General features: G+C 41.9%; 1 long non-coding RNA gene across 2 annotated transcripts in view; it reads right to left on the bottom strand.

Annotated features, from left to right (window-relative positions):
* Positions 1 to 25,529, bottom strand: part of LOC131508127 (uncharacterized) — a 76,902-nt gene that overhangs the window by 42,828 nt on the left and 8,545 nt on the right. For both annotated transcript variants that reach the window (XR_009259844.1, XR_009259845.1), the window contains exon 2: positions 15,188 to 15,356. This is a non-coding gene — a long non-coding RNA (uncharacterized LOC131508127). The remainder of the gene's footprint in view (positions 1 to 15,187; positions 15,357 to 25,529) is intronic.

Raw genomic sequence — 25,529 nt, 5'->3', positions numbered from 1 at the left:
ACAAAGATGAGGCTTTGGGAACCACTGGCATCCCAACAGAGGCCACACAGAGCAGCGGTTGTGAGCACTGGTTCTCAACCAAGCCTTGTGGATCCAGACCACAGTTCCAACACTTACTGCACATTTTGGACAAGTTGCTCGTGCCCTCTCTCCTTGTAAGCTGAGATGATAATAGTGCCTACCTGCTGGGGCAGTGCTGAGGGTGAAACGGGTTGATATAGTGTAGAGAACATTAGAAAAGTGACCCACCGGCGTCCCAAGCATCACCCTGTGCTACTCTAACCTCTTAACGTGATCCTTGACTAAAGGGGAAATACTCTACACTTCCCTTTCTTTTCTTTTCTTTATTTTTATTATTTTTTTAATTAGAGAGAGAGAGAGCATGTGAGTGGGGGAGAGGGGCAGAGGGAAAGCAAGAGAGAGAATCCTAAGCAAGCTGCATGCTCAGCACAGAGCCCAATGTGGGGCTTGATCCCATGACTCTGGGATTATGACCTGGGCTGAAATCAAGAGTCGGACACTCAACCGACTGAGCCACCCAGGTGCCCCTAGACCTTCTTTTCAGTAAGCATCATTTCACAGCCTTGTATTTCATCCCAGTTAACTATTTCTTTTATGCTGTAATGAAGGACCCAAAAACCCACTTATATATTAGTGTTAGAAAGACACCTTTATTCTCTCTTTGCATAGTGCTTTTCTAAACTCCAGCCAATTGACATCATCCTGCTCTAGGGGAACACCATCAGAATGAAGTAAATCCCCTCAAACGAAGAGTCAAGAAAGGTGAACTTGAATCAAAATACTCCTGGCTTCCCTTTGTTGGTTTGTGATGCTCCAGCCTCTGACCCAAAGGTGAAAGAATCCTGTTCTGAAAACGGATACAAACCCTGCAGAGATTTGGCTCCTGTTAAGCAAATGCTTCTTTGAGAAAGAAAAGACTATGTCATTTTACAATCTTATCAAGTTATACAACCCTGATTTCTGGAAATGAATTTGTCATTGAAAGCATGAGGCAAACACCTTTTTAAATTATTTCAAGCAATCTGTGGAAGCCTAATGCCAGCCGACCCTCTCAAAGGCCTCATTGTGAGCGTTTGTGCTTGGAGGTTGTTAATTGCTGGCCTCCTTCCATCCTCTCCTGCGAACACAACACCATATTTGTCTCTCAGCTGTCACGATTTGTTAGGGGCCTATAAACAGAGAAGATTCTTTCTTAGCAACCACTATGAACAAGTAAAATCCTACCTTCACCTCCCCGCCCCCCCCCCCGACACACACAAAAAAAACCAGCCTGAAATGAGGAAAGAAAGGAAAAGGAACCTTACAAAGTTACTTGTGAAAGTCGAAATGACAAACCAACATGGAAAGTTTCCAAATTGCTGGCTGCCTTTGGCTTTGGGAAAAAAAAGAAAAACCATCAAGAAGCTTTCAGAAGCCAGCTGCCAGCAGATTAAAAGGCGACTAGAAATGACCTCACCACCATTTGCAGACGTCTGGTCACACGGATATCTGCAAGATAACCAAGAATAATCCAGTTACGTTGCTCGATTTTATTTCCTTGGAGAATGCTTTGGGCTTCATCTTGCTATATTTAGTCTTCAGCGTCAGACGCCATGGGAAGCCATTGCCAAGGCCGCTCAAGGATGACAAGTTCATCCCGAGCAGGTAAAAGTTCTGGAAACCAAAATCATCAAAAAAGCAGCTGGAGAACAAAGCATTCAGGAGATTCTGGAAAGGAAGGGCTGTGGGAAGACAGTCTCTTGTGACGACAGCTGTAGAACAATCTCTGATGGCCGTTACAGTTTGGACATCTACAGAAAATCATAGTTATAAAGAAAGCATGAACCTTGACCTCAGAAAAGAATACTGCAGAGGATCTGTGGGAGCACCCCTGGCCATTTAAGCTTTCGGGAAGTTTAAAATGTTTCTGGAGTTAAATCAGTTCACTCTTGCCAGCCAGAGAACAGCCAGTTTGGAAAACAGGACTCGTAGGCATGGAAACAGCAAGCATCTTGGTAATGAAACTCATTACAGGGTTTACTGGAGAAAAACTGGACAATCCTCAAGAGGAAAGGACAGATTTGGTCCAGAGAGTGTGTGAGGCCAGATAGTATGATATCTACAATGAGGATAGCAAAAATATGCTAAGTTTCAATAACTGAGTGGAAAGAATTAAACTTTTAGAAGCCATGATCTTTCAAGGGCTGCCTGTCTGCAAGCATCAGTATAGATAATAATCAAAACAGTAAAAGTGAAAGGCACCCAGATGAAACTTGTTCCAATCCTATATTCCCATTATGCCACTGAAGACATATGACAATTAAGAGATTGTTCGGAACTCCCACAATTGAGCTTCCCAGTTGAGCTCCCACGGTTGAGCTCCCACAATCATTGCTTCAAAACTGGAAAACATGAAAGTATTGCAGATGAAAAGCCTTCACTGAGTGCCAGTTTTCACACCATCTCATTTTGATCTTCAAAATAGCCCTTTGATAACGGGCTATTTTGCAGCATGTTAACTGCTGCATTACAGTTGAGGAAACTGAGGCCCAGAGGAGTTGAGGTTGGTTAGCCACAGAGTCAGGCTTCTGACCTCATGCCAGGACTCATTCTCCCCTCCCCCCTTCTCCATCTTGCACAGGCTGTGATTTAGGTAAGAATGCAGCAACACATTCAGGCACAACAGCTCCCCCCTATGGTATTGGTTCTCTCCCACCAAAAATACCATTGCAGGAGAAGGCAGAGGATATAGTGGGTATTGTTAATGTAAAAATGGGAAACTTTGTCGTAGATTATTTTTATATTTTTAAAAAGCTCTGGCACCTGGGCAGCTCAGTTGGGGAAGCGTCCAACTTTAGCTCAGGTCATGATCTCATGGTTCATGAGTTCGAGCCCCATCTGGGGCTCTGTGCTGACAGCTCGGAGCCTGGAGCCTGCTTCAGATGCTATGTCTCCCTCTCTCTCTGCCCCTCCCCTGCTTGTGCTCTCTTTCTCTCTCTCTCTCTCTCTCTCTCTCAAAGATAAATAAATGTTAAAAAAAATTTAAAATATCTTTTCCTTGGTGACAATTTTTTTCCTTCTGTTTTCTCTTCCTCTACTTTTTTCTCTTTTCTACTTTCTCTCTCCACTTTTACACATTCACCTTATGTTGGAGTCCCACACATTCTTATATAGCATCACCATGTCTGGAGGACCTCACTCGAGCTCAAGACCCCCCAAAGTACTCATGAGGGCCAGATGTACTTCAGTGAGCTCCCCACCCAAGTCCTCCTCTCACCTAGGACTTCCACCCCTGTACCCCACTCCAGCTGCTCTGTGGGCTGGTAACTGAATAGTAAGGCAGAAATGGACAGCATCGAGGCCTACAGAGCAAGCTGGAGAATGGGTCACAGCTGCTGCCAACTTCTTATGACCTTTGGTCTCTTAGGAGGCCATGTTAACATAATTGGAGGAACAGTAGAAAGTGGAAAACTGAGGAGAAAGCATACTAGAGGTTAATAGATGTGAGGAGTCTCAATTTGGCTGCCCAGACTTTGGTTGAAATCTATGGATAGAGTTATGGTTTGAGGACATCAATGTGACCAAATATAACTGAAACTACTGTGGAAATCACCATATTCCAACCTATTTCCCCCTTTCCTACCTATAGTTTTTAATCGTTTTTTTTTTCTTCTCCATTCCTCCCAATTGTAATTCAAAGAGTTAAGAAATAAAAAATTCTTCATGTCAAAAATACTAAAAGTGGTGCCTTTTGTTAATCCTAGCTACAGTGGGTTACGGGGTCCCCTGGTGACTTAAAGAATATGAATTTTCTTTCCTAAGTATCCAATTTAATACAACATATGAAAATAAAAGGAAGAGAGAGATCCCAAAACTCCTTCAGTCACTAAAAAACAAAAATTCTCTAGGATTATTTGTTATACACATAATAGTATATGTTTGTAACTATTAATTTACATGAAGTTACACTTTAAGAAATTGCATATATACTACCAATACCAAGTGTTGGCAAGGATGTGGAGAGACTGAAACTTTCATACACTGTTGGTAGGAATGCAAAATGGTACAACCACTTAGAAAGACTATTTGGTAGTCTCTCAAAAAGTTCAATATACACCTTCCATAGGATTCAGTCAGTCCAGTCCTAGGTATTCACCCAAAAGAATGTAAACCTAAGTTCACACAAAGAGTTATCACAAATGTTTACAGCAGCATAAACCAAACCTGAAACAACTCAAATATCCATCAAAGGTATGAATATCAAACTGTGGACTATCCTTATGATAGAATACTGCTTAGCATCAAAAATAGGAAGCCAGGGGAGGAGGCTGGGTCGACAACTAATACAACAACATAGGTGAATCTCATGCTGAATGAAAGAGCCAGACATAAAAGAGTTCATACTACAGTACCATTTACACAAAATCCTAGAAAATGCAAACTAAATCCATAGTGACAAAAGTAGATGAGTGGTTGCCTGAAGCTAGGGAGGGATGCTGCTAAGTGTCCTACATTATATGACAGCTTCTCCACAATAAAAAGAATTGGGACCAAGTATCAACAGTGCTGAGGTTAAGAAAACTGATCTAGTCTGATCAACAAAAAAAGAGAAAAGATGAAAATTACTAAAACCAAGAATGTTAAAGAAGACATCACTACCAACCATACAGAAAGTAAAAAGGATCATAAGGGCATGCTATGAACAACTTTATGCTAACAAATTAGGCAATTCAGATAAAATAAGAAGATTTATAGAAAGACATAAATTGATGAAACTGAAAGAGAAAGAGAAAACAAGAATAGACAAGTAAAGAATGTGAATTATTAAATGAAAATCTTTCTTTAAAGAAAAGCCTTGGCCCAGAGGTCTTTATTGGTGAATTCTATAAAATATTTAAAAGACAAGTAATACCAATCCTTCAAAAACTCTTTCATAAAATATGAGCAAAAATTTCCCAAAATCCAAACAAAGACATCACAGGAAAACCACTTACCAAGATTCTTCATGAGTAGAGATGTAAAAACCCTCAATAAAACATTAGCAAAATGAAGCCAGCAACATGTAAAAAGGATTATATACCATGACCAAGCAGGATTTCTCTTGGGAATATAAAGTTGACTGAATATGTAAAAATCAATCATTATAAAATCATTTTAATAGAATAATATGAGTATAGTGCAAAAACTACATGACCATCTCAATACATGCAAGAAAGCATTTGATAACATCTAACATCCATTTGTGATGAAAAGTCTCAGTACCTAGAATGAAAAGAATTTATTTAACTTGATAAAGGGATCCTATAAAAACTCTGCAGCTAGCTTATACTTACTGGTGAAAGACTGAATGTTTTTCCCTCTAAAATTGGGGGAAAGACTATATATTTTCTGATTGCATTTACATAAAATGTCCAGAAAAAAGTAACTCTATAGAGAGAGGGGGAAAAAAAGATATTGACAAACTAATACTATTTTGCTAAATATAGTTTTCCTTCCTAGAGCAATCTGGCAACTTCTGGCTAAGCTCCTCTCTGGTCTCAGGATGGTTACATTTTTCCAGCAGCTCTTCTCCTTCCCCAAAGAGCAGACACTGGCAAACACTACCCCTAGTGCAGAGGGGTTATGTGGCTCCCTCAGAACCAGAAGAGGTTCTGCTTCAGGAGCACAGGACAGGAAAACTGAAGAAAATACTTTTAAAGCCCAAGAACCAGAATTTCATCACTCAGAGGAACAAGTTTATGCCTAAGGAGACAATGAGTAAATGTTTTAGGAAGTAATGCCACTCAAACATGAAGATACCACCCTTGAGTCAGGAAAAAGACAGAACCCTGCCTATAATAGCTGTGATCTGGAGAAAAATTTCTCTGTCATCACTTGATAAACAAGCCACACAAACCCTCTAGGAAATCGCAGAAGTTTTCAACATTAAAAGAGAAATAAATGGAATCTAGTCAGAGAGAATTCCTGAGAGCAGAAACACTATCACCTGAAAATAAGTGACACTATATTTAGACTGTTGTGAGCACAGTCATTATCATGTGGATACAACTCAAGTCCCTTTGTTGCCCTCATATAATGTAGAGTATGGCAAGATCTTGAGTCCTGCCGATCACTGGTAGAGGAAATAGATGTCACCTTCCATCAACACATCTATCTGCATTTCAGTCACTGACATTGCTGACTGCTGCCTTTCCCCGTGTATCACTTTGCAACCATATTCCTACAAAGGGGCAGAGGACCTAGATTAGGACCTAGGGATTAGGAGCCTGACCCTTTCTGTTTAAGGGCCAAAGACTTCAAAATATACCTAATGAACTAGTATGATCCTATGTGAGACAAAGAACAGAAAAAGACAATAGAGACATTTATCGCGATGATGAGATCAGGCTTCTGGAGGATGGACCCAGACACAATAGCAGGGCATACGTAGAAGAACTGTCAACCCGGGGCCAAGTGTACAGCTGATGCTGGCATCGCATGTTCTAGTCGCTCTGCCACAGTGTATGTGCTAAAAGGCAAATGGCTTTACATGGCAATGGAAAGAGATGCGCCACCAAGAGCTATTAGGTTTGGGATCTGGGAGTTTTGTTGTGGGATGTTCTTGGCTGAACGTGAGCATGGGAATAGAAAGTCCATTCAGTGTCCTTGCCCACCTGTGGGGAGGCAGAGACACTGGTGACCAGGGAGACCTGAAGGTGCAAGGCCAGACGCGAGCACTTGTGGCTCCGAGGCTCCATCTTCCCAGAAACCCCGTGGGCTTCCCTGTCATGCAACTGTATCACCTAAGTAGCACTATCCCACTAAGAGGAAAACAGAAACAGGTGCGCTCTCATCACCTGTATCTGGGCTACCTTCATGCTGAGAGGCGGAGACCCCAAAAGAGCAAATGGGGAAGATTAGTCCTATTGTGCTGAGTGTTAGTGTCTGAGGGAAAGAGACCCAGACCTATTGGAAAATAAATAACGTGGAAAACTTGGAGCCTGTCCTGCTCCCTGTTCTCCCAATGACAGAGGGCTGCTGCCGTTTCTATCTAATTGGCTCCTCCCTGCAGCACATTAATGCCAACAGGGAAGGAAGGGTCCCAAGGTGTCCCAAACCAGGGAACCAAGGCACAGTCATTTCTGTACTTAGCATCAATACTGATTTCCCAAGGAATCTTGTGTCAGTGAAAAGTCACATATATCAATTAGTTTTTAAAACTGCATACTTGGAGTTTATGACTTTATTCTTGACTTATTCACAAGTACAGTCTGTGCTTAGCTGGCCGAGTAGGGGAAAAAAGGAATGTATGTACTTTCCAGCTTGGAAAGGAATGTGTACTTTGTGCACATTAGTCTTATTTATCATCTTTGCTCAGTTTTAAGCTTTTTGCTAGAAACCATAAGATGGGTTTAAATAAAGTACAAAGGAAATTGGGCTCCATCCGTCAATACACTAAAACACCACCAAAATTAAATGTCATAAGGTTATGCCATTTCATCACTTGTAATTAATACTGTGCGTGTGGACCCCTTCTGAGAAAACATGTGTATAATGTTTAATTTCCTACAAAAAAATTCATCTTCTGGCTTCCCCACAAACTGAAAAATTACATAGTGAGTGGGTAAAAGAGAAAACTATTATACTCTCATTGGCTAATTTTAAAGTGACATTTATTATAGAAAAATATTCTCTCATCTAACTAGTCAGAAAATGAATTGTTTTTGGAGCTTTCTACTTTTTAAAAAGAATGTCTGACTTGAGACTAGCTATAGTTTGTATATAGCCATGTAATTGTACTTCTGCTCAAATCAAAATTCAGTGCTAATATATCTATCAGGAATAATTAAAAGAAAATGACTGAAGCAGTTTTTTTTTCTTTTTCACTAGAATTTTTCAGGTCAGAAAAGGTAGTTTTTGTTATGTTTCCCTCCTTCTGGGTCTTAAATAGGGTCTTTTGATTCATTCAAGAAATTACAGCATTTAGCAAGGAGAGACCCAGGGACTGCGCAAAGATCCCAGGGAGCTGGAATAGAGCTCAAGAACTGAACGATGCTGGTGCCACCATCATCCTGGGAGTGGTGGGCAGAATTCTAAGATGGTCCCCAAGATTCCCACCATTGGTCTATACCCACTGTGTAACCCCTCCCCTTGGATGTGGAGACACTGTGAGGACGGCGGGGTGGTTGCTCCTTGATTATGTTGTTCTAGAAGACAGCACAGTAGAAAACTGGACTGAGATTCCCTGTTGGCCTTGAGCAGAGGACCAAGCTCAGCCATGGTTGGCCTTCTGACCCACAGAAATTGTGAGATAATAACCTTGTCTATCTTAAGCCACAAAGTTTGTGGTCATTTGTTATTCAGCCATAGAAAATTAATACATTGGGTTACCTTCTTGCCCTTCAGGGATAAAAATGTGACAATTCCCACCACTCTGGTGATACACAGTTCACATCCTCCCTTCTCTGCCTTTTGGTTCTTCATACTCATGGCTCCCTCGTGGTTTCCTCAGGAACCTCCTGCTTCATGTCTCTGTGCCATTTCTATTTATGTTCCCGCTAATAAGTGAATGCCTCTCTCTGCCTCATAGAAGCCAGGCAGACAAATAAATAGATGCCCTTATAAGCAAATTACCTCGGTAAAGTATCTTTTTGGTGCCAACTAATCCTCACAACAACGCTTTGAGGCAAATACCAGTATTATTCTTAGTTTTGTAATAAATTGAGGAGTTAGCCAGCCCCAAACCCAAGCCACCCTGCGTTGTGTCTTCCGCTCTATTCTCCTCTTCTGCACTGCTGCTCGCTTGAAATAACACGAGGTTCTCATGAATGTCACCCAGACAGCGAGAACTCTACCCTGGAGAGTACTGATCATATATCTTCAATCCTTTCCTCTTGAGACGAACCAAGGATAAACCCCTATGAAGCCATGTCCAGCTCCCCTAATTATGTTGCTCTTGTTTCCCCAAGTAAAATCAGAGTCAAGAAGAGCTGAGTACAAAGATGTGCTGGCTCTGTGACCTTGGGCAAATTAGTTATCTCTGTGAGCTTTAGTTTTCAGCTGCAAAATGGAGATGTAGCAGTGAGTTGTAACTTAGTCCTAGGGATGCCACATAGAAGTTAGTTCACAAAATGGCAGTTTTGGTGCTGGTGGCACTGGTTATTCATCAAGGGCAACTATCATGTCTTATAACTCTATATCTTGACAATGGAGCAACCTCTAAGTAGGACTCAAACGAATATATTACTTAGTTAAATCACAGGCTAATCTGAGTAGATGTCCATACTAGTGGAGGATTTTCCACAAAAAAAAAAAAAAGGAATAGCTCTTTTTTCTTACAGGAAATAATTTTTGAAGAATTGAAAAGCCTTCAGAAGTCCCTGCATGCTTACCAAGAATGGATTTACTCAAGACAAATGGCAATCTTGCTTTTTGGAACCCTCTGAATGGGCCAGATCATCACCAGGAGAAACTGCCAGAAGGTTCAACATCATATGTAAATTCCACAGAATGAACCTGCAGAAAAAGGGTTAATTAAGACAAGAGCAGAGACTTCGGGTATCATGTCCTGGTTTCCTCATAAGTAAAATGAGGATACTAATGATGTTTTCACGGTGTTACGGAAAGCATTAAATGAGTTCATATACACCCACAGTGCCTAGAACAATGTCTGGAAGGAATGTGATAAGCACCGGTAAATTTTACAGTTTGTATATCCAACCAAAGTTGTTGAGTTCCTACTATATACCAGGCTCTGTGTTGAGCACTGTGGATATGAATGGTGAGTAAAGGAGAAGAAAAAGATTAATGTTTATTGAGTCTTTATGAATGAATCACTCTGACAGTTGTTTTACATACATGATCTTGGTTTTTAATTAGTAACCTTATTAGGTAGATATTATTTGCCCTATTTTATAAATGAAGTAAAGAGAGATTAACCATGTTTCTAAAATTCACAGAGCTAGTAAGTGGTAAAGCAGGGATTCGAAGCCAAGACTAGGCTCAATCTTGCTTTTGCTATAAATAAAACACAATCCCTGTCCTCGAATGAACCATCTACAGAGGAAATCCGCACATAAATGGCGAACTATGATAAGGTAAGTGCCAAAGTCGAGTTATATACAAAGTGGAGATATTTACCTATAGGAGTGAGGAATTACTCTGGGTACAAGAGAAGTGACATGTGAAGGATAAATAAGATTTCTCCAGGAGAACAAGAGCATTCGGGGGGTGGAAGGGGATGTGAGGGAAACAGTCACAGATTCAGAGGCACAGAAAATGCCTGAAGCATTAGAGGATGCAAAGGAAATGACCAAGAATGCCATCCCATGAGTGAGAACTTTGGTGGGCGTCCAGCCGCCTTCCCACACAGTTTTTCTCCAGTAACCCAAACCTAGGTCTGCTGCACACCTAAGCTTCACGGCATCTTTACAGTACCTCTGCCTCCCTCCTTGTTCACTGGTGCCCATTGCAGTTTTTGTAACTGCATCTAGTCTGTTCTCATTGGGTCTGGATTGTTCTACAATAGCTTCTATAGCCTACTCCATCAGTTCCATCTGGTTCAGAACATATATTTTTCCAAGGTTGCTTAGCCTTGCCTCCATTCCAGGCAAAATTAATCCTTCTGCTTTGTCACCAGGCTACTTTCTACAGACCTCTTTAGAGCCATTATGTTATGGAGCTGTTTATGTGCCTCTTTTCCCTAATGTGACTTCCTTAGGGCATCAGTCCTGTTCATCCCCAATGTCTAGTCCAGTGCCAAACACATAAACATTTGATAAATGTATCAACAAGTGAATGAGTGAGTGATAACCCAAAGGCCCTTGCGAGATAGTTAAGAGCCTCCATCACATGGGTCCACCCAACCTATCCAGTGCTTCCTTCCAACAACCTTAACAAGAACATTTTAGGCTGGTCTTATCTTTACTCAGTCTTTCTCCTACCACTGCAACCATTATCCAAGCTCCTCACTGCTTCTTCCTTTACCATTAATCCATACAGGGTGCTTTTGCCTACCTACATCGTTTTGCTGCTGTTTACCAGCCTACAAAGCTAAATCCTCTCTTCTCTGCCAACTAGGATCAAACATTTTCTTTATCATGTGCAGAAAAATCAGACATCCTTCCCTGACTACTTCCCACCCCTGCATTTTTTTTTCAGAATTGTCTTTAACTTTTGAAACTGCTAACCCCGATTCTACCCGCGTATTACCTCAAGTTATTTTATACAAGCATGTCTTGTCTTCTCAAAGCCAGGGAATGTCATTTCTAGCTTCATTTTTATCTGCCATTACACAATGTTAGACACACAGAAGTTTATTCAGCAAATAAGTGGGAAGCTGGTAGATTCGTAATGGCTACTTAAGGGCTAAACTAACGCAATATTATCCAGAATATTTCTAGTAGTAATAGCAAATTACTGTTTCTATTATCATTACCACTACGTGTGACATATGGACAGGGAGTTTTATGAGAGACCAGGCTAATATTCCTCTGGTAGGAGAACTGAGATGTAACTGACCTTTGCCATGTGTAAGGATTTTCGGGGGATATGATGTAACATACCTAGATCCAAGGCTGTGTGATTGTCTCATGATTGGATTTTGCTGGCTTGAGAGCTCAAAGTTTGAACCTTTAGCACACAGAGTCCAAGTCTATAGGTTTCATCTACACTCCTGGGTCCACCTCACGAGGTGCACGTACTGCAGCCTTCGTTCTGATCCCCACAGCTCTGGCAGACAGCCACACTGTTCTCATCCAAACCTTCTCATCTGGAATGAGTAGATCCATCTTTGCCAGAACAGGCTTTAGCCCTAAACCAAATAGGGCAGCTGTTTGCCAAACTTGGAGATGACGTTTGATTCTAATGATCAACGTGGAGCTGAGCCACTGAGGAGTAAATGACAGAATGGAAAGTAGTGATGCTCAATTTCCAGAGTTAACAGCCACCATGTATTTTTAAAGGATCTATCCAGTTGGCTCTGGCCTTTAGGGCTTCAATAAAACTCATCCTCATTATATTCCTTTCACATTTGTGGGAAGAATGCAAACGGAATGTTTACTTATACAAAGCTTCTCTTCCTGCAAAATTAAGCTGGAAATCTTGAAATAAAGGGAATAAAAAAAAAAATCTTGACGTGAATTAAGAAACATGGAAAGAAAACCGAAAGGAAAGGAGTGCTTTACAATTCTCCTTTCTTGGTTATTTATTGGTTTCCTCTAAACACCTCACACTTCAAAACATCAGAATTTAAGCTGAATATCTGGTCCAAAGTAATCAAATCTCATTCTCAGGTTGTCCTAACCTAGGATAAAGAGAAGGTCACAACTAAAGGCTAAAGACTGCAACACTGGCCCTGCCCCCCCAATTCTGGAGGACCTCCAACTTGCCTTGAATTCTCTAATTCTCCTCTACCTCGCCAGGGGTATTTCACATGCTCTCCACTGTGCCCTCTTGCATGGCCCAGCTCCTACGACTGTTTACGCCAAAAGTGGCAGTGTATGCCAATGACACATGATGAAGTCAAAATCACCAGGGCCCAGAGAAGCTGCCGTCACTTCTGTCTATGCCCACTGAAGTCACTGGTCCTGAGAACAGTTCCCAGGAGAGTGGGCAACGGAACTACACCAATGGGCTCCCTCCCAGAGGCAATGATATTGCTGCTAATCTCTACTTACGTCCCAGGGCCACCAACCCCAGAAGCTAGCCGTGCCCAGGGTTGAGGGTGTTATTGGCTAAGGAAGTGGTCCTCTTAAGACACCAGTTGCTAGCACGAGAGTAACTAGCAGTGTGTGCGCTTACATCGCATAGATATTTTCATGAAATCACTCCTTGCCTTAGGCCTTAGATCCATTGATATGACCAATCTGGAATGATAACCACTGGATATACCCCTCTCCTTTTATTTTTTTTTTTTTTTTTTTTTTTTTTTTTATTTATTTTTGGGACAGAGAGAGACAGAGCATGAACGGGGGAGGGGCAGAGAGAGAGGGAGACACAGAATCGGAAACAGGCTCCAGGCTCTGGGCCATCAGCCCAGAGCCTGACGCGGGGCTCGAACTCACGGACCGCGAGATCGTGACCTGGCTGAAGTCGGACGCTCAACCGACTGCGCCACCCAGGCGCCCCTACCCCTCTCCTTTTAAAGTGGTCCATCGACTCGCACCAGCTTTTGAGTATTTACCCAGCCTCTTACTCTCTCTTCCCTTACTATCAATTTCTTCAGAAGGGGTCACTCCTATAACTGCTCTTCATTTAAATATTCACTTCACACCCAGTGGGCTCACAAGCCCTTCATTCACCCTTGCCCAGATAATCATGAATTCCAAGGCATGCCTGCTGCAAATATGTGCTTTCTTTTATTGAGAGTATTTACTCCCAACACAATGAGAACTGGTCTTATCGTTATTCATGCCACGTGGTAGAGAGACCTAGAAAAATCCAAAACTTGAATGCAAAAAGCATAGGCAACCAGCTCTATTTGGACTACTTGAGTGCTTTGTTTTTCTTTTTTTTAAATTTTTTTTTCAACGTTTTTTATTTATTTTTTGGGACAGAGAGAGACAGAGCATGAACGGGGAAGGGGCAGAGAGAGAGGGAGACACACAGAATTGGAAACAGGCTCCAGGCTCCGAGCCATCAGCCCAGAGCCTGACGCGGGGCTCAAACTCACAGACCGCGAGATCGTGACCTGGCTGAAGTCGGACACTTAACCGACTGCGCCACCCAGGCGCCCCTTGAGTGCTTTGTTTTTCTTTGTTTTCTTTGTGTCCCTGGAACGAACTGCATGATCTTCTTTAAATAAAGTAAAATCTGTGTCCTAACCCTAAGAGAGAGAGCCCATTAAAACCTTAGTAGAAGATGGTACAGGAGTCTAACATCAATAAAAGAAGTTGCCTGTTCCTGACAATTCATTTAAAGCTGCAGTCATCGATTAAACTTGAATTTCCTAACTGGGTAGAACAATGTAAATATCTTAAGACTCTCTAGACGCTTCTGTGATAAAGACAACTTTTCTTTCGAGGGCCCCAGTGAAAGACTCCTAAGAAGACGTACCACTGAGGGCTCTGAAAACACTGGTTGCCACTGTTCTGGCCTCCACATCACAGCTGGATGACCAGGCAATATTAAAGCTCCTAGACAGACTAATTCTGTGTCTTCTATTTTAAACTCCTTTGTAAAATGGAATCGGACACGCCTGCAATTCTAGGAATGCCTGCTAAGCCTCCCACCAACCTCTTGAGTCAATCACCATCTCATCCACCTTCAAAAAATACTTAACTAAAAAGATATCTTGCTTCCACTGAGGCCCTGTGTTATTAAAAAGCACGTTTTAGGTTGGGAGGGAGGCTAAATTTAACCCATGAGAGAGACAAGACAGCATTTTCCTGGGACACAGGAGCATATCTCCACACAAAGCACATGAAAGGCAGTCAGTCTCCATAGTCACTTCTCCGTGACGCCCATAGATACAAGTTTTTCCTTTTAATCTTGGCTTCTTTTAAATATCATACCGCCAGGTAAATGTACAACTTATTATTTATGTTTCACTTGCCAATTAGCATAATCTTTAAACTATTTTGCTTATATTTTTAGGCAGCACACTATCTTCAGTTATACATAACTAACATTTTTCAAAATATTTGAAACATCTCAAAATAGGTTTTAAATCATTTTACAGTCTAGCTTTCAGGAAATTTGTACTTTGTAGCAGGTCAATTTTCCACTTGGAGAATGAAAATTTTAAAAATGCAAATCAGGGGCGCCTGGGTGGCTCAGTCGGTGAAGCCTCCAACTCTTGGTTCTGGCTCAGGTCATGATCTCACAGTTTGTGAGTTCGAGCCCCTGTCAGGCTCCGTAGCACAGAGCCTGCATGGGATTCTTTGTCTCCCTCTCTCTCTGCCCCTCCCACACTTGTGCTTTATCTCTCTCTGTCTCACACAAATACATTTTTAAAAATGCAAATCAAAGGACTCATATTAACAAGCAGGTTTCAACCCATTTCATGCCCTCAGACCACAACCATGAACCCAGTCAACCACCAAAAGGATTCATGTCCCTAGGTGGACATTCTTTTTTGACAGACATTCATTTTTGCATCTAAAGGAATGTATAATTTAATTTCTCGACCTTTTCCAATTTTCTGAGAAGAGAGATGACCCCAAGAACATTACTTCCTTTCACTATCCCAGGAATTGAAAACACATACCAACTTCGTGTCCCCAGCTGACTTTCAGACAATCGGCTCCAAGAAGATATCACTCCATGACTGTAGCAATTCAGAAAAACTTCAGAGAAGACTACAAATTCCAGTTGAGTATCACAGTCATGAGCTTATCAAAACATGAAAGAACTCTGCTTGCCTTGCTGGACATACTCTGTAAGTGAATAGTTACATATGAATTATGGATCCAATTTCTTCCATGATTTAAGCTAATTTTTTTATTGTGGTAAGAACACTATGAGATCATCTCTTAACAAAATTTTAAGTGTACAATACACCATTGTTAAATTAAATGTTTTATTGCAGATCCCTAGAATTTAATCATCTTGTAAAAACTAAAACTTTATACCCATGGACGAATAGTATCTCATTTCCTCCTCCCCGCAGCCCCTTGCAATGACCATTCTACTCTGCTTCTATGAGTTTGATTATTTTCAATACCTCATATAAGTGGAATTATGTAGTATTTGTCCTTCTATGACTAGTTTATTTCACTTAGCATAGTGTCCTCGAGGTTCATCCAAATTGGCACATATGGCAGGATTTCCTTCATTTTATTTTTTGTTTTTTAGGAAGAGAGATTGAGGGTGCACAAGCGGGGAAAGGGGACAGAGAGAGAGAATCTTAAGCAGGCTCCCCATGGAGCCTGATGCAGGGCTCAATCTCACGATCCTGGGATCATGACCTGGGCCGAAATCAAGAGTTGTATGCTCCAACAGCTGAGCCACCCAGGTGCCCCTCCTTTTAAAAGGCTGAATAATATTTGTTGTGTGTATATACCACATTTTCTTTATCCATTCGGCTGTCAATGGCCATTTAGATTGTTTCCATAACTTGGCTGTCGTGAATAATGCTGCAGTGAACACAGAAGTGCATATATCTCTTTGAGATCCTGATTACAGTTATTTTGGTTATATACTCAGAAGTGAGATTATGGGATCATATGGTAGTTCCATTCTTAATTTTGGGAGGACCCACAATACTACTTTCCATAAGGGCTGCACCATGTTGTATTCTCACCAATAGGGCACAATGGTTCCAATTTCTCCACGTTCTCACCAACATTCATCTTTTTTTTTTTTTAATAACAGTCAACTATTTGATAGTAAGTTAACTTTTGATAGCAAGGAAGATTTGTAGACTTTCTTATCTTCTCTGGCTCTTTTGTAAAGAAAGGTGTTCAAGTGGCCTTTCCTCAGTTGCCTTCCACAGAGAGTGAGTGGGCTCTCTGGTATATCCTATCAAATCAGAGTCCCACCTATATAATCACATTTCACATTAAGTACTTCCTTACCTCAAATACAGTCGTATTTGGGGTTAGCACTTCAATAACTTTTCTACTCTAACTGTGTATTCAACAAACATTTATTAAGCACATACTGTGGGTCAGACATTGTACCAGCCATGGAAAATAGAAAGCAATTGAGACTGGCCTCACATTTAAGCAGCTTAATGTCTTTAGAAGCCCTGCATCACAGTACATTACAATAGTATGAAATACAATGTGCATTTGGAATGCAGTGGCTTAATAATTATTAATCACTTAATAAGTGGTTGCAGTATGGTTGGTATGTGCTAAGCAAGGAGAATGCACGTGGTCCTATAGAAAACAGAAGAGAGGCACCCTACGGAGCTGAGATTTGAAGGCTCTGTGGAGTAGGCTAAATGAGCCATACAGATGGAAACAAAAATAGCACCTGCATTATGATGAAGCTCATTAGAGAAACATATTTGGTTTGTAGTCGAGTGAACTTGCTAATACATTACGAACCGCCCCCGCCCCCCCCCCCCCATCTCACCCTTATCTTGGCACTGACAGTGCTCCAGGGGAAATTTGGGGTCTACAGAATAGGATTACTATCTCACACTGGGCCTGACAACAGAGGGAAGAAAAGGCACAGGATCCCCAATCCTTAGAGTTTGTTAAGAGAATAACTCCACCCCATTAAGAAATGTGGACCAACGCCTTCAAATGCCATTATGGGAAAAGGAAGAGTAAGGGGTGGGGTAGGAAGACAAGGATAATAGAGAATCTCTCCTCACGAAAATAAGAAGGGCACAGGCTATGTATTCCTCTCTACCACCTTAAGACCAAATATCATCTCTCACTTGGATTACTGTACTAGCTTCTTAGCTAGTCTCCCTATTTTCACTAATCCAAGCTCCACGCAGTCACCAGAATATTTTTTCATTGTAAACATGCATAATGCTATGGACTGAATTGTGTCTCCCCGTTGCATTTATACATTGAAGTGCTAACCCCAAATATGACTGTATTAGAGGTAAAGAAGTAATTAATGTGAAATGCAATTATACAGGTGGGACCCTGATCTGATAGGATATATCAGAGAGCCCACTCACTCTCTCTCTGGAAGGCAACTGAGGAAAGGCCACTTAAGCACATGCAGAGAAGGCAGCTGTCTGCAACCCAAGGAGCGAGCACCAGACATCAGCCCTGTCGGAACCTTGATTTTAGATTTCCTAGTCTCCAGAACTGTGAAAAGATAAACTTCTATTGTTTAAGTCACCCCATCTGTGGTATTCGTTATGGCGGCCCAAGTTTAATACACATGGGATAAAACTTAGCACCTTAACCATTTTTAAGTATACGATACAGTGGCATTGGGTTATTCACAATGTTGTACGACCATCACCACTGTCTAGTTTCAGAATCTTTTCACCACCTCCAAAAGGAAATCCCATTAAATAGTCTCTCCCCAGTTCCCACACCCCAAGCCCCTGACAACAACTATCTGCTTTATGTCTCTGTGGATTTGCCTACTCTGGACTTTCATATGAATGGAATCATACAATATGTGATCTTTTGTGTCTGCTTTCTTTCACTCAGCATATAATTTTCAAGGTCCCTCTATATTGTAGCATTTATCAGTATTGTCTTCGTTTTTAAGATGAAATAATATTCCATTGAATGGATATACCACATTTTTTTATTCATTCATTAGTTGATAGACATTTCAGTTGTTTCTATCTTTTGGCTATTTAAATAGTGCTGCTCTGAACGATTCATATACAAGTTTTTGTTTGAACACCAATTTTCAATTATTTGGGGTGTATACTTAGGAGTGCAATTGCTAGATCATAAGGTAATTCTGTGAATTTAACTTACTGAAGAACCGTCTGTTTTCCTCCAGTGGCTGCACCATTTTACATTCCCACCAGCAGTGTGTGAGGTTTCCAATTTTTCTACATCCTGCCAACAGTTGTTATTTTAGAGGAATTTTTTAAAAATATAAACCTGATGTCATTCCTCTGTTTGTAAAATAAAAGCTAGACTCTCCATCACGGCCTACAATGTCGAACACTATTTTGTGTCTGCCCCCTCTTCTCCCTCATCTCTTGTCACTCTCTCCCTCCACCTCTGAACTATAGCCACTTTGGGCTTCTTAATATCCAGTGAAAATGCCAAGGCCACTCTCAACGCAGGACCTTTACACATGTTGTTCCCAGACCTAATGGCTGTTCTTGCCCAGCGAAGATCTGTGTTCAAATAGCCCTCCTCAGGAGAACATGCCCAGAGAACCCCATGTGAAGAAGTCCCACACGTTCATATATACCTTTTAGCACTTGTTTTCTCATTCCCTTGCTAGCTCCTTGCCTTCATAACTTTCAAAACCATCTGCAATTCATTGTCTGTTTTATACTGTCTTCTCTCAATAGAATGTCAGTTTCATTAGAGCAGGATCTTTCTCTGTCATGTTCATGTTCACTGCTGTGTCCCCAGGAAGTGTCATGGTGCCTGGTACAGAACAGACACTCAACAGATATTTGTTGAATCAATTATTTAATCTGTGAATGAATAGATGAATTCTAGGCCAAAGAAGCATCCTCGTTAAAGACTCCAGTGAGTTCTGCTAGCCATAAGAAGTGTTACTTGGTTGGAGAAAGCATGTCTGGTCGGGAGGATGGAGGTTGAGGACAGAGGTCTGGTTTGAGGCAGAGCATCTAGGCCCTGTGGGCTACGCTAAGGAGTCTGATATTTATCCTGGAAGCTACTGGAGAGTCGCTGAGGAATTTTAAACAGATAAATAAGGGACATGATTACTGTTACATTTTGGAAAAGATCACTTTAGCAGCAGTGCGCAGAATGAATTGGAGGTTATAAAACCAAGGACAAGGAAAGAAGTGAGGAGAGTTTGCTAGTCATGCCGGGAGGAATGTGGGGTAACTTAACTAAAGGAACGGACCTAGAGACAAGGGGCATGATATAAGAGCTGGTAATGTACTGAGGCAATCCATGAGATGTGGTCAGCAGTCATATTTCAGGGGTGCTTCAGGGCAGGAGTGGAAGAGAACACTCAGACTTGAGCCTTCAGTAACTGTCACGGTGGTGATGCTGCTCTTCACCAGAACAGAGGGGAGAGGAAGGAAAGAAGAAAAAGATTTGAACTTAGGACAAGTTGAGTTTGAGTTTCTCAGAAAGAAAAAGTTGAATAGACACTGGATCTCGTGTCCAAAAAATAAAAAATAGTAATAATTGGTTATAAATTTGATCGAGGGAGGTAGGCTTTAATTTCTCAATTTTCTTAAGTTTTTATTTATTTATTTTGAGAGAGACAGAGACATCATGAGTGGGGGAGGGGCAGAGAAAGAGAATCCCAGTAGGCTCCGCACTGCCAGTGCAGAGCCCGATGAGGGGCTCCAACTCATGAAGTGTGAGATCATGACCTCAGCCAAAATCAAGAGTCGGATGCTTAACTGACTGAGCCACCCAGGTGCCTCGGTCGGCTTTAATTTTGAAGCAGAAAAAAGCTTTGGGTTTTAATAAAAACACGTAATGAGATTCCAAAACATCACAGGAGAGTGGGAATCACTGACATTTAAGAGCAGCTATAGAAGAGGCCTTTTGAAAGAACTAAGAAGGAGCATTCCCGTGATCCATGTCAAAGAACAGCCAGAAATCTGTGGAATGACAGGATCCAAGGGATGAACGATTTTAACAGAATACCTAGGCGCAGAATCTTCGTGGAGTTTGGTTTTAATCTGTACCATGAACATCCAAGGTTATGTCTAAAACTTAGCGATTTCATTATTCTAGGGGAACAGCAAGAGTATCTTCCTTGCAGATGGTTTCCTGTAGAGTGAAGACTTTCCCTCCAACCACTACCACCTGGGCCAGGATTTAGACTCTATAATGTTCATTTCCTTCCCGGTGTCACCAGAAAACTGAGGAAAATAGGGCAGAAGTACTATTTTCCTCCACTCCAGAATGTGTCTCCCACAAAAAAAGGAGGCTCAGGATAATATTTTCCACATAATTTAAATACGGATTACATAAATTACTCATTAGTTAGTTATCCCTACTTTTCACCTTAAGTTAAAGAATGTTTAAAAAAGAAAGAAAGAAAGAAAGAAAGAAAGAAAGAAAGAAAGAAAGAAAGAAAGAAAGAAAGAAAGAAAGAAAGAAAGAAAGAAAGAAAACTAGACACCATTAAGATGACTATACATGGGACCTAGTTCTCTCTTGACTTAATTGACATGTTGAGTACAGAACACACACGTTTTATTTGTTAGGAGACCAGCCATGACTCCCAGTGGTGAAACAGGTGGAAATGCTCAAGGAGATGGCCAAGGCGTGTGTGATAGATTACATTCTAGCATTAGTGCTTTGCTTCAAACCTCCTGAGTGACTACACCCAGGCCAGGCATCCGGCCATCCAAATCTACAACTCCCTGTGCAGTCCCCAGGGTTTCCACTGACTCCATTCTCATCTGAAATGTTTTCATAGTGATGATAAACTGACTCCAAATAGAAAAGCCCCAAAACACATGTTCTCTGTTACTCAAGAATGAGTTCGGTTGTGTTTTTATCGTAAATATGCATCCTGGCTCTTCTGACTGCTCACTAGTGTCACTAAAAATATGAAGGTACATCTACAGGAAACTGAGGGCAGTTAATTCTATCAAGTAAAACACCATTCAACTGAAGATTAGGTCTTTGATTTCCTGAGATGCATTTAGGCAGGAATTTCTAGGATCCTGAAAACAGCATTAACAGGCTATAGTGAGCAAGACTGATTTCAGTTTCTGGGGAATCCTTTTCCACGATGTTTTGTGACCTTACCTTAGTCCCCGCGGAAAATGAAACTTCAGTGTGAACGGAGCTGCTGGCTTTTCAGTGACCTCCAAACTGCACCCACCAGTCTAGAGAGGTTGTCAGATGCTCTCTGGGGTCAATAAACCTTAGCAAATGTGCCTTAAAAGGAAACATGGAATGGCAGAAGAATCAGGAAGACACAGAAAGAGGCAGATCCAGGTTTGAATCCAGTTCTGCCACTTACTAGATGTATGATCTCGGACAGATGCCATACCTTCTCACAGTCTCAATAGCCTAGGATAATAATACCTATTCTGCAGGGTTGTTTTAAGAATTAGAAATAATTGGCATGTAGGGGCACCTGGGTGGCTCAGTCAGTTAAGCCTCTGACTCTTGATTTTGGCTCAGGTCATGATCCCAGGGTCATGGGATTGAGCCCTGTGCCAGGCTCCACACTCTGTCTTCTCTAATAGAGATTATCTCTCTCTCCCCCTCTGTCCCTCTCCCCCACTAGCTCTCTCTCTCTCTCTCTCTCTCTCTCTCTCTCTCTAAAATAAACAAACCTTTTAAAATTTTAAAAAAGAAATAATTGGCACACGAAATGTTTAGCACAGCATCTGACACATCATGGTAGCTCTTCTGATCAAGTTCACTTTCCCAGAATAGGAAACAGGTAATTAGGGCATGAAGAAAGAAGCATCTTACTCAACCTGCCAGCGGCAGGAAGCAACATGCCCTCACTTAGTTTGAAGTCCACCCAGGAGACAATCCAGTAAGGATGAAAATGCCCACGTTAAGCTGCTTCTGTGGGAAAACGTTTTTAAGGTCTCCCTTACTCTGACCAACAAATTCTCTCTCTCTCCTCTCTGTGTCTCCATCTGTCTCCATGACGCTGCGATTTGCAAAAGCACTAGCACTAACATGGCAGCCACCAACAGTAACAGAGGCTGGTGCCCGAGAGAGTCCTTTATTTGATGCTCAGCCCACACTGCCTCAGTTCATGTTTCCAGCATACTAATGATTCCCTTGACTGTTATTAGTTAATTCAGTGCAAACAGTGGGAAAACTCAGTGACATTTCAGAGGGGAATACCAAATGAACTTGAGCTGAACCATCACATCGTCCCGAGGAGTGTGACGACGTGGGAACGAAACAATATAGGCTCCTGCCAGCACTGAGGGCAGACACAAAGCATGGAATTCAGTGTGGCTAATTCCCCAGAAGAGATTTCACAAGGGCCCAAATCCTCCAAAGCATGAAAATCACACGGACTCCTACCAAAGAGGAAGTCAGACACAATGCGTGGAAGGGCTTGGGAGCACTGGCTGACTGCCCAGGCCCTTGGATGTGTGGCTTTGCACAGCCAAACCAGCAAGTACATGCAAATACAGCCAGAGCAAGGTGAAGCTGAGGGAGATAAAACTGTAAACAGTGGGCCTAATGGCAATTGTCAAGGAAGGTGCTTCAGGGAGGACTACTTAGAGGAAAGGATCTGGAAGGAAGAACTAGCTTCCCCAACCGAACAGATCTCAAGACCAAAACCTGTTTCTACCTACCAATAATTACTGACCCCCTATTCAGTGCCCAGCACTGGATGGCAGTTGTGGTAGATTTTAAATAAATATAGCCCGTGTCCTAGAGGAGCCTATGGTCTGATGGGCAATGCAAAAATAGCTCCCTGAAAATGCCATCCTTGTAAAATTATGTGCCTCCCAAAGTTCAGGTCCACATTCCGTTGCTTCGTGTGACCCCAGCAGCCATCACGCTGTCTGGTGCTCGGTTAAGCAGGAGAAGAGCTAAGTTTGAAATTGGGATATAGGGGCGCCTGGGTGGCGCAGTCGGTTAAGCGTCCGACTTCAGCCAGGTCACGATCTCGCGGTCTGTGAGTTCGAGCCCCGCGTCAGGCTCTGGGCTGATGGCTCGGAGCCTGGAGCCTGTCTCCAATTCTGTGTGTCTCCCTCTCTCTCTGCCCCTCCCCCGTTCATGCTCTGTCTCTCTCTGTCCCAAAAATAAATAAAAAACGTTGAAAAAAAAAAGTTTAAAAAAAAAAAAAAAAAAGAAATTGGGATATATTGACCAGAAATAAGAAGTAAGTACAAAGAAACTTTGATACAGATGCAGGTGGTCAACCATGTCTTCCCAGAAAATGTGAAAAGAGAGTGGGATGGGATACAGAAGAGAACATTCCAGAAAGGAAGAACAGCACATATAAAGACATAGTAGTTAATTACTTTTTCTAAACGTGTGGTCCAGACACCAGCCACAATGGACTTGACTCCAGAAACAGAATTCAAATCTCTTGTGAGTGGAGCCCAGATTTGCATTTCTAATAAGCACCTAGGCTCTTTTAACGCTCATCAAAATTCAGAACCACTGACTAAGGTAATCTCAGATTTAAACAAAGACATATTCTTCCCTTAACGACAAGCATAAAGGAAGAGAGGTAGGGAAGGAAGAGAGGGAAGAAGAAAGGAAGGAAGAAAAAGAAAGGAAAAACAGTGAAATGTAGGAACCAAGACGGGAAGTGGAGTCAGAGTCCACTCGCCTGGCTCTGCAGTGACCGCTGTGTGATGAGGAAACCAAATCTGATACAACCACGTACATGTCACATGATAAAAGACCCCTAAAGCCCTTCAGTAGCAGAACTGTCCTCTGTCCTAGGGATAATAAAGTTCTGTTGCAGGTTCCTAACCAAGACAGCGACAGTATTTCAATCCGACAGTAGTCTGTGAGGTGGAAAGAATGGGAGAGAGTTTGGGCAAGGAGGCAATCTCAGAACACTTGCCACGGTCGAGGTGAAGTCACTGAGTGCCTGAAACACTCAGGCAGAATTCTAAATGAAGACCTCAATTTATGGGAGCCCCGTCTACTCTCAGAGGAAAAGGGGTCTGTCCTCTTCAAGACTTAGACCTCCAGTGTCAATCCCCCGATCGACATTCCTCTCTCTTCTTCCAAATCTTCTTCCCTCTAACTTCAGCAAACATCACTAAGCTTTCCTTTTTTTTTTTTTTAAATGTCTTTCTCTTGGCCTGCATCCCCCCAGCTGACCGCCCAGGTCTCCCCATTCCTTTTATTTAACAATTCCTTGACGAGAGGGTCTATATTCACCCCTCTTCCCGTTATTCTTCAACCCACTCAGTCTGCTTCTGTCTCACCATTTCTGCTCCTGCTCCGATAATCTGGAGCATCACAACCACCAGATCTATCAGCACTCACCATGGCAACTTTCACTCCACCTCCCAGTGATAGCTGCCTTCTCCTTGAATTCTTCTCCTCGTGTATCTTCCATGGCACTTTTGAGTGGTTTTCTTTAAATGCTTTATAAGAGCAAAACCACCTTTTCCTACTCCCGCCCCTTCATTGCTGCTGTTTCTGCTGTTCCTCAGAGTTTAATCACTAATCGTCTTTGCATTGCTTCACACACCTAATTTCCTCGGGTGATTTCACCCCGTATCAGTTACTATCGCCGTGTAACAAATCATCCTCAAGTTTAGAAGCTTAAAATAACCATTTTATTATCATGCATTACTTATTACTTTTTATTATTAATATTAATAATTGCATCGTTTATTATTTATCACAGAATCTGTGGCCAACAATTTGGAAAGTGTACAAGTGAGGATGACTCCTCTCTCTTCCACAATGTCTACAGCCTGAGCTGGGAGGACTTGGAGGCTGGGGGTGACACAGAAGCTGGCGGCTGGAAGGAGGAATCCTCTTTTAAAAATCTTGTTTAAATGTGAGCATAGTTGACACACAATGTTACCTTAGTTTCAGGTATACATCACAGTGATTCAACTTCTCTATTCCTGATGCTGAGCTCGCCGCAAGTCTAGCTACCATCTGTCCTGAAACCTCACTTGCAAAATCATTGACGATATTCCTTAGGCCATGCCTTTTTCTCCCGTGATTTAGCCATTCCGTAACTGGAAGCCTGTATTTACCACTCCCCTTCGTCCATTCTGTCCTTCCTCCCTCTCTCCCCTCTGGCGGCCAGCAATTCATTTTCTATATTTGTAGGTCTGATTTTGCTTTTTGTTTGCTCATCTATTCATTCGTTTTTTAGATTCCGCATGGTGAAATCACACAGTGATTTTTTTCACAGTGTGAACACACACAGTGTCTTATCCAGTCTATCTTTTTATTTCACTATCTTCTAGGTCCATCCGTGTTGTCACCAATGACACGATCTCATCCTTTTTATGGCTGCCTAATACTCCATCGTGTGGGTGTGCATGTGTGATGTCACACACACACCATTTCTTCATTATC

The sequence above is a fragment of the Neofelis nebulosa genome, chromosome 3 (assembly GCF_028018385.1).
Source record: "Neofelis nebulosa isolate mNeoNeb1 chromosome 3, mNeoNeb1.pri, whole genome shotgun sequence".
Classification (NCBI taxonomy): Eukaryota; Metazoa; Chordata; class Mammalia; order Carnivora; family Felidae; genus Neofelis; species Neofelis nebulosa.
The sequence above is the reverse complement of the archived record's forward strand: the minus strand, read 5'-3'. Positions and strand labels throughout refer to the sequence as shown.